This window comes from Rhipicephalus microplus, chromosome X (genome assembly GCF_043290135.1).
Source record: "Rhipicephalus microplus isolate Deutch F79 chromosome X, USDA_Rmic, whole genome shotgun sequence".
Taxonomy (NCBI): Eukaryota; Metazoa; Arthropoda; class Arachnida; order Ixodida; family Ixodidae; genus Rhipicephalus; species Rhipicephalus microplus.
In genome coordinates this window covers 61,250,039-61,263,583 of record NC_134710.1, presented here as the reverse complement: position 1 = coordinate 61,263,583, position 13,545 = coordinate 61,250,039, and positions in this window count along the sequence as shown.

The following is a 13,545-nucleotide window of genomic DNA, read 5'->3' as shown; positions in this document are numbered from 1 at the left end:
ACCAAGTTTCTTTACGCAAATCCTGCCGGGGACACCCCTGTTCTCATACCATTGCTGTTGTAGAATTTCTTCAATGCATCATGAGATTCATCGCATTCGAGAGGCCGAAGCTCCAGCGGCAAAATTGATTATTTCCAAAGCTTGGAAGGGAACTCTAGTGACTTTACCGAATGCGAATGCAGATGCCCCTTTTCTCTGGTCTTGATGTCCTGGTAGCATCTGCTGCGTACTGGTTTCCTGGCTACCGAGCGTGGTCTTTTGAAGGCAACGCAGTACTTCGATCCTTCTTTTCTGAGTGTGTGTGTCTCTCTGACTTGAAGTTCTTCCCGCTCTTTCTTCAGTCGATCCAAAGCGGCAAGTAAGGAGGTCGTGCTCTGGTCAAGTTGAAATATCTGCGACTGAATGGCGTCCTCCTGCTGGTAATGGAGGGCTAGACTGTTCACTACGTTTTAAATCGGGGTGGTTGCAAGTGTGGTGTTTACGGATGTCATCGCAGGAGGGTGAGAGGCTTGCATCCTGCCAGTTCAGGATACGTGGCCTCTGACGAAGGAGCTTGTGCGTTTTGAGTTGAAAGTCCCGCCATGTTCTCTATGCTATAGGGTTCCTAATGCTGGTTGTAGGATATAGAGCTTTCGGTAACAAAAGCGATGATCCGTCGTTGCAGACTGCATCATACGACAGACTATCAGTGATGGATGCAGCAGTGCAGGCAGAAGTCAGTGTGGTCGGTCCCGTACTTCGAAACGCCGGATTGGTAGGATTAGACGTAACTACCAATGCTGCGGTTTTTGCGCTTTTGGTGCTGGACAACCCGCAATATTGCCCATGCTCTGATGCATGATATTGTCCAGAGAAAGTGGAGTCCTCTGTGAAGAAAGATGGACACCATCGCTGTGTCACTCAATACGACTCCGGAAACCCCATAAGTGCCCAAGCAGAAGCACAACAGTTCACTCCAACTGTTGTAAAGGGTTGTACTGAGGCTAGCTGTATTGGCTGCACTGAAACACTAAGCGCTGTATTGTTAGCTTGTGCTTTCTTCTCAGTTTCGTTGAAGGTGGTGGTAGTGTGATGAAGGCGCCATTAGAGGAAGTTAAATCGCAGGAAGAATAGCCGTACTTGCCTGAGGTTGTGCATCCTGAGCCAGTGGTTCCGACTTGACACATGTCAGAGTTGACGGTTGCACCTGAAGTGACTGGGCCACTTCCGCTATGGAGTACGTCCTCTCATCCGAGATGTTCTTCGCACATTGAGCCAGCGGCTGTCCTTTAATGATGTTAGGTGGTCTATACGTCGGATTCTGGTGACCATCAAGACTGGTTGTAGCTTGGCCTGTAGCATCAACTTATTCAAGAGATTTTGCGTCTTTGTAGACTAAGAAAAATTTGTAAACATTTTCATGACTTGTGGTGAACAGGAGCGCTTGGCATTAGAAACAGGACGTACCGAATTTGTCGGCGAGCCCTTCCATTTTCTCTTTCACAGCTCACCTTAGTCGTCACCTTCTTATCCACCTCAGGAAGGCCAACGTCGGTGGTTTTCGAATAAACTTCGTCGTCGTTGCCTTCTCAGCAAATATGCTCACACGGAGCTTTCTAGTGATTTCAGATAATAAACAACAATTTTTTATAAACAATTAGCACAGCAAAAGGCAAATCAAAATAAAAATGACTATAATATAATGTGCATCTATAGGCGATAAAGGTAATACAAACAATTGACAGAAGTGTAGTGGCGGCTAGCGCAATTATTTTGACATTTGAAATGTTCTTTACAACCTTGGTTACTGGTATCGCCAGTGACATCCAAACTGGCAGCAAGTTTTATTATAAATCTGAAATTTTCAAAACCACTCAATTCTTGGCCAATCCCCCCCCCCTCATAGTGGGTATGCACCACGATCAATAGGTGAGCAAGAACAAGAACGATTTCGCGAATGCGCCCCATGGACTGTAAAGCTGGCTGGTTTTTTGTTAATTCAAGCAGACCAAACTGTCGCCACGTATGTCTGATTTGTGCTGCATCTCCTTGTCACAAACGAGCGCTCAGAAGGGAAGTGCCGCGGAGTTCCAGCAACAGTGATGGTGCCAGGCACCAGAGGGACGCCTCGTGGTCGGCGTTAGAGAAGAAAAAAGAAGCATCCAAAGACTCTCTGGTCGCTCCGTCTCTCCCCCTCAGCAGCGTAGTTTCGCCGAGCAACCTCCTCACATCGGCCGCCGAGTAATCCCTGGAAGGATCTCAAAGCAAAAGGGCGGGGTGATGCAGAGTTGCGTCACGTGTCACAGACGGCTCTCGAAACGCCTCGCCCTTTCCCCAGCTTTGGATGTGCATCGCGTCAACGAAACGATTACAATTTTGTGGAATCTAGTGCGAAAGTTATTTAAGAGAGCAGTGGAGAAGGGAAATTAGGAGAAGAAGAAAGTTTTGCGCAAATGTGCGTAGGGTCATTCCGCCGTGTCGGCAAAGGCTTTTGTCGTCAGTGACAAAGCAGGTGATAAAGAGACCTTCCACCTGAGGGGTGACAACGTGCGCTACAAGCAGAAGAGTGTGTCTACCGCCAGCGAGCGAAGACGCGCAGGAGAAGCTGCGCGTGGGAAGCCGACGTGTTACCTGCGAAGAAGTTGGGTCTTTGGAGAGCGGTCAAATGAAGACGCGAGGTTTTCTGGAAGAGAAACTTCGGGGGCAGCGGATCGAGAACACCGCTGGACTTCGAGTGAGCAATTCTTGAAAGAGTATTATTCAGGCTTTGTTTCAAGGGCTTTGGACTGAATAAGTTTTCGAACTCTTTAGTCTTTAAGTGTCTTGGTTGTTCGATACACGTGTTTGCATTATTGCGCGTATTGTTGTTTGTGTCCATTGTTTCGAGTGTAGCTGATTAGATTGTGTAGTACGTTGTTTTATTGGTGACATATCGTATTCGACTATTGTCGAGTGTGCATATTTGCGTATCATTTGATCTGCTCGACTATTGTCGAGTGTGCACATTTGCGTATCGTTCGATCTGCCATATTAAGAATATAATTTTGTTTTGTTTATAAACTCTCGGCTTTGACTCGTTCTTTGGGCCACAGCCGGCGTCCGCTGGTGCGCCAGATAAGACGACTAAGTTTTCCGCACTTTCGTGGTGCAGTTCGGGGGGTCCGATGCTTCGGCCCTTGGAATTAACCCGGTGATCGCCTCCCTAATTAACGGGACATGGGACAATTATTGTGGCGTCTGCAACAAGGACCTTTTTTGGTGCAGAGTGGGTCCAAACTAGTGAGAAAGAGCCCCGAGTCGTTGATAGTGCTAGCGGAACGATTTTTGTGTTGCTTAGTGTTCTAGTTAACGAGTTTGCAGAGCGGGTCTCGATAGACTGCTTTAGGCAGATTTTTTGTGCACGCGGCGAGGTTTTATTTGCGAGACATCATGGATCTCGAGAAGTTAGCAGCTCTTGGTGAGAAGATTGGTCTTTCTAGCGCCGAACTACGGAAGTGGGTCAGCCAGAAGGAAAAAGAAGAAAAGAGAGAGGGCAAAGAAGAAATGCCAGCTGAGCTGGAAAAAGAAAGTTGGCGGTTGAAAGAGCCAAAGGGGAAAAAGCAGCTGAATTGGAGAAAGAGATGTTGGCCGCCGAGAGGTTGAAAGAAAAAAATTGGCCCCGTATCTGCATGAAATCTGCAAATGTCGTCGAAAGACGATAGTCTTGCGTGTGTAGAGTGAACAAAACATTTATTTGATGTTCTGCGCAAGAAAATCGGCGAATATTGTTTCGGAGGCACTGCGTTAGAGTGCCTCGAGCGTGCAGCGGAGGCTAACGAGCGCAGCAAGTGACGTCACACATGAGACATGAGCGCCATCTGGCAGTTTTTTTGGAAAACAAATCGCGTGGCCCTGAGACGGGCATGCGCGCCCGTCTCAGAGGTGAGAAGGTGTAGAACGCAAGGCGACCGTGGTAGGGGCCACCACCGTGTCTTCTTTGCAAAGCGATGGAAACACTCACCTTTCCGTGCAAGCGCAGCGTGATAAGGGCTACGGTCCTTAGAATTACTTATGTATGCTTTTTCTAGTAAAATACGAACATGTAGAATATATGTGTGTTGTTATGGTGTCTCAGATATGCGCAATACGGTTGCTTTTTAATTGACAATCACACACGTATGAACGCTGATCCTTGAGCAACATTGGTGGGCGCTACGGATGGGGTCGGCCGTTCAAGGTGTCGGCTGGGGCTGTTCAGAGTACCCAGTTCGTATTAACGGTGGACAAACAGACAAATGTACAGACAGACCAAAGTTTTTGCGTCGAAGCTCCCCAAGAAAGACTATCATCTTTAAAAGAGAGCAGCAATTGAAGTTGGAACTGGAGAGAGAAAGGCTGGCAGCTGAGAGGGCGAAACAAGAAGGAAAAGCGTACATAGCTGAAAGGGAACCACAGCGGCAGCACGAGATGGAACTCGAGCGGCTCCTTTAGCAACAGCGAAGTGAAACTCCCGTAAAGGCTAGAGTCGAAAGCAGTGAGCGGGAAGACCATGGCTTCCGCTTGAACCCAAGCAAGCGGCTCGTAGCGTTTAATGAAAGGAAGGATGAACTTGAGGCGTACCTTCACACATTTGAGGCGATTGGAAGGAGCGAGAATTGGCGGGAACATCAATGGGCAACTGCTTTGCGTACCTGCTTGAGTGGCGAAGCACGCGTGTGTACGGTAGGCTAACGCTGACTGATGCAGCCAACTATGCAAAGGTGAAAGCTGCTTTACTGAAGCAATTTAGATTTACTGTCGAAAGTTTCCGGGACAGATTTCGGACAAAAAAACCAGCTGATGGTGAGACAACTACGCAGTACACCACCTGACTTGGCCATTATTTTGACAGATCGATCGAACTTTCAGGGACAGCACAGGAGTACAATGAGCTTAGAGAGCTCCTTATTAGAGATAAATTTCTTACCAGTTGCCACCCAAGCCTCTCGCTGTACTTGAAAGAGATGAGAGCTATCACTTGAAGACATGCTTGAATTGGCTGATCAATTCTTGGAAGCGCTAGGTGGCACAAATTAGGCCATGGTCAAGAAGGAGTGTCCTGAAGATTTGAAGAAATCGGCGTCCGAAGGAAAAAACTGTGCACCGGAGAGTGTTCCGCGAGTGTTGTGTCTGTTGTTTCGACTGTTGCTGAATGTATTAATCAGCTACACATTTAACTGGACCTGTGACAATCCTACATTGGCAGATACACTCTTGTGAGTTCAGTTGGGAAACAGGCTGTAATATTGTCTGTTTGAAAGAGGCTAATCACTAAAACTTTCTCGTTGTAGGCTTAAGTAAGAAAAAATACGCACACGTGCCGTTACTTGTGAAACTAGATGGCTTAAGAAAGAATGGATGTAGGGGAAATGACATACTCTCGGCTGCAAAACTTTGCAGGGTCTCCAGCGCGTGGCAGAGTGACGCAAAACAGAATTGTTGTGCCATCTGACGAATCACGACGCTTTTTGTAGGGGCTTCTTGTGTTATGATTATTTACTTGTTAGTCTCGTAGCACCTGACAACTCTGTCTGCCGGATGGCCCTGCGGAGCTGTTAGAGTCGAGCTCTATAGCAGGTCTCATGTTCACAGCATAGCGAATAAGGGTGAAGGGAAGGGTACAGATTAAATCATAGCATATCATGTATAGAATAATGAGCGAAAACTCTAAAAGCCAAAAAAACTACAAAAAACGAAGAAGAGAGAAAGAGCGTCACCCGCAACGGATTTATGCGCAGATGAGAGAGAGAAAGAAATAAACGTTTATTTCGAAACAATGTTCCGAGCGATGCCCGGTATCACCCTAAGGTCTAAGGATTCCCTAGTCCAGGGACTCTCTGGCTTCGACTACCTTTTTTTTTCCTAGCGACGAGTTGTTGCCGGTCATCCAGGTCCTCGAGGACGACCTTGGCCTCCCACGTTTTCATTACGTGGACGTCGTTCGTTCTTGGTGCTTGGTTCCACTCCAGTTGCATATCGTGGTTTGCATGGCACTGGAATTCCAGGAGGAAGTGTGCCAGGGTGCGCGGTACGCGCCTTTGCAATTTCTCCCAACTCCAGCCGGTGACTGCAGCGCCACAGTGAGTCATGGAGTGAACTATTAAGAGCGCCCGAACACTATAGTCATGGAGCGCCCGAACGCTCCTTATTCCTGAGACGGAGTGGTGCTTTTCGGGTGGACGTGATCATACCGAGGCAAATGATGAACATGCCAGCACTGGACAGTATCGTAGACACATGTATCTTGGATATTGTATCTTGTACACTCTCAGGTGCCGGATAACAAGTGGCATATAGGCGGTGCGCTCCTGCGTACTAACTAAAATCCTATCTATAGGGAGCCCAACAATAAAAAATACCCGTCACAGCCACGCGGCGCAGAAGTAACGGCTACAGCAGGTAAGAGCAGGCGCAAGAAGAAAAGAAAGTAAAAAATGGGAAAGCCACCGTCTCTGTCGTGCCAGCCTGGCGCCAGGAGCTGGCATCAACTTATGCAGAACCGTTCAGCGACAACAAGCGCGAGCGTAAAAAAAAATTAAAAAAACGCCCCCCCCCTCCCCCTGCCACCACTTCACCAGCTCGGCGCCCGTTCGCACGCTTCTCCAAGGGCCTACTATTAGTTTTCTCTTTTTTTTCGCTTTTTAATTGTGACAGGGCCATGACACTAACCCCTAGCCGCCTAAGAGTGCCGTGTGCCACAATGCGCGAAAAGTAGATGGTCTCCTTTAAATTTCTTCTTTCTCGACTGAGTTTCGCTCTCACTACAATGCGTTCAGCGATGAGCGCTAATCTGATGCCGCACTCCTGCGTGGTACTTCATTGTGAAATATGAAGCCCGTGGTGTTTTAGCATCTCGTCGCTTTCACACATCAGTGATTTGAAGAACCTTGTAGATGCGCTCTCTTAAGGGTCTTCGTAGTTTTCTGTATCTCTCGTCCCTTCTTTTCTTCTTCCTGTCTTTTCGCCACCTTTGAAACTTCCCCCAGTGCAGGGCAGCAAACCTGACATGCATCTAGTTAACCTCCCTGCATTTCCCTGCGTCTCTCTCTCTCTCTTTTTGTGGAGGTAAGTTTGAACTATATGCGATAAGGTGCTAACTACTGCTAGTACCGATGCTATATATAATGGTACAAACGTTTACCTATCAGACGATATGTTGGCATACCATCTCCATTTGGACATGCTGTTTTTGTACAAATAACCCTTCAGGGCAAAATATCATTGCTAGCATAAAATGCTTACTCAGTGTCCTCTTCTATCCCGTACATTACTGAGGGTTCTAAACTGTGTTTTTTAGGAGGGGGGGGGGGGGTAAGTGCAACAAAATAGGTGCTCTGTTTTATACTTTAGTTTTACTATCCGATTTATTTCTACTACTGCTTATACAATTATACTGACATGAGTTTACTCTTCGCCAAGAATATTAGGGAAACATATATGTCGTTATGTGGGCATGCATGGAGTATAAAGCACCAAACATTCTGCTTACTGCTTGGTAAAATGGTGAAATGGAGTGCACATTATCATAACCGAAATAATTAGAAACCATCTTAAATATCCTAGGAACATAACTTGAGAAAGATTTTATTACACCAAATAATTCCTTTTTTCAATGACTGTCCCAACGAGTGATTTCTGATGATTTGGCATACTCACTTATTTTCTTGTTGTGTAAGTGAACAAGTAACTTGACACTTCCCGCTTAATTCCAGTGGGACAATGAGGCTTGAAGTGCCACCAGTAGCGTGTATTTATACTTATTAACAATGAACGCTTGGTATGGAATGGCTGTTTCATTGTTACTTATAAATGTTTCCCTTTCCTAGGCCTCCCCATTATTTTTTTACTGTTAAATTGCCAGGTAATCGGAACTATAAGCGCCAATAGCGTGCAATGTTGTCCTGCGACGACCTCGTCGACTATACCGTCAGGTGCTTTTATTTTTTAAATGCGAAACATTTCTTAGCGAACTTGGGCGACTTTGAGCGTATCTATCTATCTATCTAGACGCCTACGACTTTTAGCTCTCCTGGCCGTTTAGATAATGGTATCAATACCAAACTTGGTACGGCATAACATGGCTGTATGAGGAACATATTTGACCAGTCATAACATAAAAATCATGATATATATCTCATGAATGTCATGATCTACATTTCATGGTCCTGCAGCTCTTGCGGTGCTTTCGCTCACATGGTATGTTGCAAAACTTGTATGGTATGACATGATTGCATGCCGAACACGAGCGACCGACCCTAACATGAAAATCATGACATGCGTGTCATGAAACAACATGACTACATGCCACACTCATGATGCGCTCGCGGCCATTTCGCTAGCGTCACATACACCAAATTTGGTATTGCGGTATGTGAATGAATGACGAAGGTATGTGACTGGTGCAAACACGATAATCATGAGATGCGAATTATGTAATATGACCACATGCCACGCTTGTGATGCGCTGGCGACCGTTTCGCTAGCTTCACTTATACCAAATTTGGTATTACGAGACGTGAATGGATGATGAAGGTATGATACTGGTGCAAACATGATAAACATGAGATGCGTGTCATGTAAGAACATGACTACATGCTATGCTCATGATGCGCTCACGGCCATTTCGCTAGCTTCACATGTACCAAACTCGGTATTACGCGATGCGAATGGACGATATCGCTAAATGACACATCGAAACATGATAATATGACATGCGTGCCATGTTACAACATGACTACATGCGACACTCATGATGCTCTCGCGGCCGTTTTGCTAGCTTCACATATACCAAATTTTGTATTGCGTGACGTCAATTGACGACGAAGGTATGTGACTAGGGTAAACATGACAATCATGAGATGCGTGTTCTGTGCGATCATGACTACATACCAAAATCAAGGCGCCAATATATTTTGACGTCATGTGGTGCACGTGCTCGCGAGTGTTGCATTTTGACGTCATGCGGTGCACGTGCTCGCCAGGCGCCGGTCTTGCCATATACTCGCAAGCAAGCGCCACGCTGCGTTGCTTTGACGCATGCGCGTTTCAGCGCGTCCGGCGTTGCTACGTCACGAAAAAAGGGAGACGCAGTGTTGTCTGGGTAACGCATCAATGTGAGCATGTCGCATTTCCAGCCGGTTTCCGTCGGGCCGCACTGATGGACGCTGGTCGTGCCTGGCCTTAGCTCGCGTTTTGCTAACGTAGCGTCGCTGCGCCCAGCGTGCACGCGCGTCAACGCTACATCGGAGTATATTGGGCTCTTCATGATGCGCCCCCGGCCGTTTTGGTAACTCCACATATAGCAAATTTGGTGTTACGTGACGTCAATAAATGACGAAATTATATGACTGGTGCAAACATGATAATGCTGACAAGCGTGTCATTTAAAAAAATGACAACATATCACGCTCATAGCATGCTCGCGGCCATTTCGCCAGCTCCACATACACTAAATTTGGTATCATGTGACGTGAATAGATGACGGAGGTAAACGACGCATCCAAACAAGATAATCATGACACGTAAGTCATGTACGGCATAATTTACCTCCACCTCGTAACATTGTGTTGATTTTCAACCTCCCTCAATCGTGCTTCGCATATCATCGATTCCTACTGAACGTGGGATCTGCCAATTTTCTTAACACAGAAAGCTGTTATCACCATCATGTTTCGTAATCTTCAAACTGTCTCTGATTGTTCTGATAAAAGGACACTAAAGTAAAACATTGGATTAGTTTAAATTAAAACTACACTCTCAGAACGCTAATGACACGACTTCCAGTGTCATAAGTTCATTGTTAGCGGGGAAAGTCTGGGTGGAACTTTAATTTTTAAATCTAGCGCCTAAATCTCTGCGCGCGATGTAACTAATTTCAATATGTACTTTACAGCGAAAGTTGTTATGAGATCACAAAGGGTGGTCATTTTTGCGCCGCAATTGTCCACCGCTGCTGGTGTCCGTAACCACTATCACGCGAAGTTAGAAAAAACTAAGAAAAAAAATCCAAAGGAAAGAATGGAATTCCAACCCTGGCCACCTGCATGCTATCCCAGTGCTCTACCACTGAACCACATCGGTTCTTGAGATGTGAACTGACCCTAGGCAGGATTTCCTTTCAGGAGAGAAATAGCGGTATTATGAGTAATAAGGCGTTTTAGAACAAGAAAGGGACAAACAGTTGTCACACAATACGAAATGCGTAACGAACGGGTAGTCGAATGCTCCAACCCATTAATAATGCTTGATGATGATGATGATGAAGATGATGATGATGCCTCCATATTGGCTTTTGCCCACTCAGAGGGATTCACCAAAATTGGTGATGTGGAATTTTAGGTCTTTCAAAAGATACATATTCATAGCGAAGTGAGGATAGAGCAAACGTAAAAACAGAAAGTGTGCAATAATTCCTTTTTGTCATTCCGACCAGACACAATAGTCTATATCATGAATGTAAATTACAGCAATTTCGAAGACGTTTAAAATTGATGTTTTGAATTTGCCTAATAATACTATATCAACAGATATACAAATAGGAATTTAGAGGCGCATTCGTTTTGTTTCATGAACATAACTACAAACGGCATCAAAGGCGTTCCTGTGGCTGTAGCCCTGAACGGAAGCACCAAAGGTGAGTATACTGTCAATGGTGAAGGGCAGCCCAAGATTAGAGAATGGGGTGACAAGGAGACGTTTTTTTAACAATTTCTAACGGCTACATGGAAAAAAAATCCTCTATTGATTCCGTATCTGAACAAAAGCTGTATGGGGGAGATATAACCAGACCAGCCCTGTGTGAACAGAAATTTAAAGGGGGCACATGACATTGTAATCTAGTTAGCATGACCTCCAGTTGGCTAGAGTGACACCAGTCGGTTTTCTATTGATATTTTAAATGTCTAAATTCAGTCCGGGATATTGCTGGTGCTTTGGCATTAGCACTGAGTGAAAATTTTTGATATCTTATTGCCATTATACTGGCCACCACCGGAAGGACAGAAAGTATTGGCCCATTTAATGCCACTCGAGCTAACGAGTGTGCCATTTAATTTAACTCTAAGCCGCAATGTCGAGGTACCCATGATTGTTTTTAGAGTTTCAGTTGTGGAAGAACCAGCGTAAGGACTCTCATTAAGGCATCTGATTTAGATGATGATGTAAGGGACGTACATATGGACAGGAAGTCTGTAATTATTATAGCAGTACGGGTGTTCAAAGTTAGTTTACGTAGTGCTAAAACAATTGCCCTGAGTTCCCCTTCAAAAATAGGTGTGAAGTCTGGTAGTTTTTGCAAATGACCAGTCAAGTGAAAGAGAGTAAATACCTTCTCCTGTCTTTTCGTCTATCACGGAAGCATCAGTGGATACTACATTATTTGTTTCCACTTGTGCAAGATAATCTTGCAAGAGGATATTTAAGACTCTGTATGATTGAAATTTAGGCTTATAGGAGAAAATCTCACCATATTCTATGGTAAGGTTTTGATTTGGCCCATTTGCGGCTGGTACATCTCAAATTTTCATGTTTATTCTGTCTAGTTGCTTCTGAATCTTCAGGCATAATTCTTCATCGTAGTCAGCCCCAGTGTCTAAAATTCGCACAAAGTTTTTTTGCAAATGTGTAGCTGATATCGCGTTTGTCCAAATAATGACAAAGGATGGAATACTGAATGCCTTCTTACTACAGAAAAATTATGAAGATTTATGCTATAGTGGGTACGCTGCAAGTGTGCTTGTATCGGTTGCCCAGAGAGTCTTTAAAACAGGCGTTGAAAGGCCACTTTCATGCTTTCGCTGTGGCTATATATATGCGCTGCACGTTCCTAGCAGGCCTGGTGTTTTTTTTTTCATATTTCCGCAACATTGGTTCCATGAGGATTTCCGATACTTCGTATGCTAGATCTATGATACTCAATGATGACAATGTATTTCATTTTTATTCATTAGAAGTGACGTAAGGCCCAGCAGACACCGTGAAAATCTATGACGTCATGGTATTAGAGGCAGAAATCTCGAGGTGCTGCCTCCACACGTATTTCCATATCGCGTGTTTTCTCGCTTACCAAGCACTGTATATAGCGGTAATAGTGGTGCTTTGGGGATTTTCAAATTGTATATACCTAACTAGTACTAGGATTTTACTTTGCTTTACTAGTACTAGGATTGTGAAATTGAACTTAACTTCACGCAAAAGAATTGTTTATCTATTTAGTGTCCCTTTAGGATTACGCACAAATCTTGCCTTTGAGGCCGCATTCTTATGGTGGCAAAATGCTTAAGGTGCATGTGGTGCCTGAAGTTAACAATGTGCGTAAAAAAAAAACACGCGTGGACGAATTTTCTGAGCCCTCTACTACTGCGTCCTTCATAATCGTGCCATGCTCTTAGGATCTAAAGCTCTAACAGTTATTGTGAAGATTACGTGCAGTACGCGCGTACTCTATATATAGAGTTTTTTTAACGAGCACCATCGATAACACTGGATGCTGTGATCACTCATGTATAAAGACGCGATCTGCCAATGATTAGCGAAGACCAATGCCACGAATTGGCGTTTTCAAGGCATACGGCGTGCTTCGCTTCTACTTTGATTTAATTAGTTTGCAGGGCACAAATAGCCGAACAAAGAGCGTCATCTTTACAGAGTGACTGCCGCTTTTTTTTTCAGATTATTCACCTTTTGAAAATATAATATAGGTCGCAGGCGTTTCTGGGATGGACATGTTCTCTCGTAAGAAAATTTATTGGCCGTTATTGAGTATACAGATAACAGACACTTCACGCTAGCAGATAAGAACAATATGAAAAGTAATTGAAGTTTTATGTGCACTCCGTAGGCCTATACACAATGCCCCACAAAAATAAATGGCGCTATACCAGCGTTGTTGCTGCTGTACACCAGTGATTCGGTGTTTTATAAAGGGTATTTTGTGGACAAGATAAAACTGCGTACCGATATTTTGCGCCATCGTGTGAAGGCTTTTTGTTGAAGCTCGTTTGGTTAGATGACAACCCGCAAGCTGGTTGGCAAGCTCAGCTGTGACTCTCATAAATTACGGAAATGAGAAGATAGAGTTGTTGTTAGCTAAGTGTATAAAGAGCTGTCCTGTTAAGAAGCTGAGCCCAACCCTTATAAGTTATTGGGAAATAAACTAATTTACTTTGTCGAAGAAAGACAAATGTTTTAGGTACGAACTAACAATTCATTAAACTGAAATTGGCCGCATTCAGGAAATCGTCGCACACTCTATATCCATAGGCATTCGCTATACATTTTTGGGGTCTATAACAAGAAGTTTACACATGTTTCGAAGTATCTTCAGAGACAATTGGCAAGTACCATCAGACACTGTGGTGGTATTTTCCGTTTCTCTGATAATTTTTGTCCGAGTATCTTGTATCGTATCGCGATACAATTTCGAAGTATTTTCACCCTGCCCTAGGACATGCCGAGAGTGTAAAGCCTAATGGCATTAAAACTCTGACTACTTTGAAGAATGATGCCCATAGTCGTTGGTCAGGCACGCAGATGAGATTGCTCAATTCA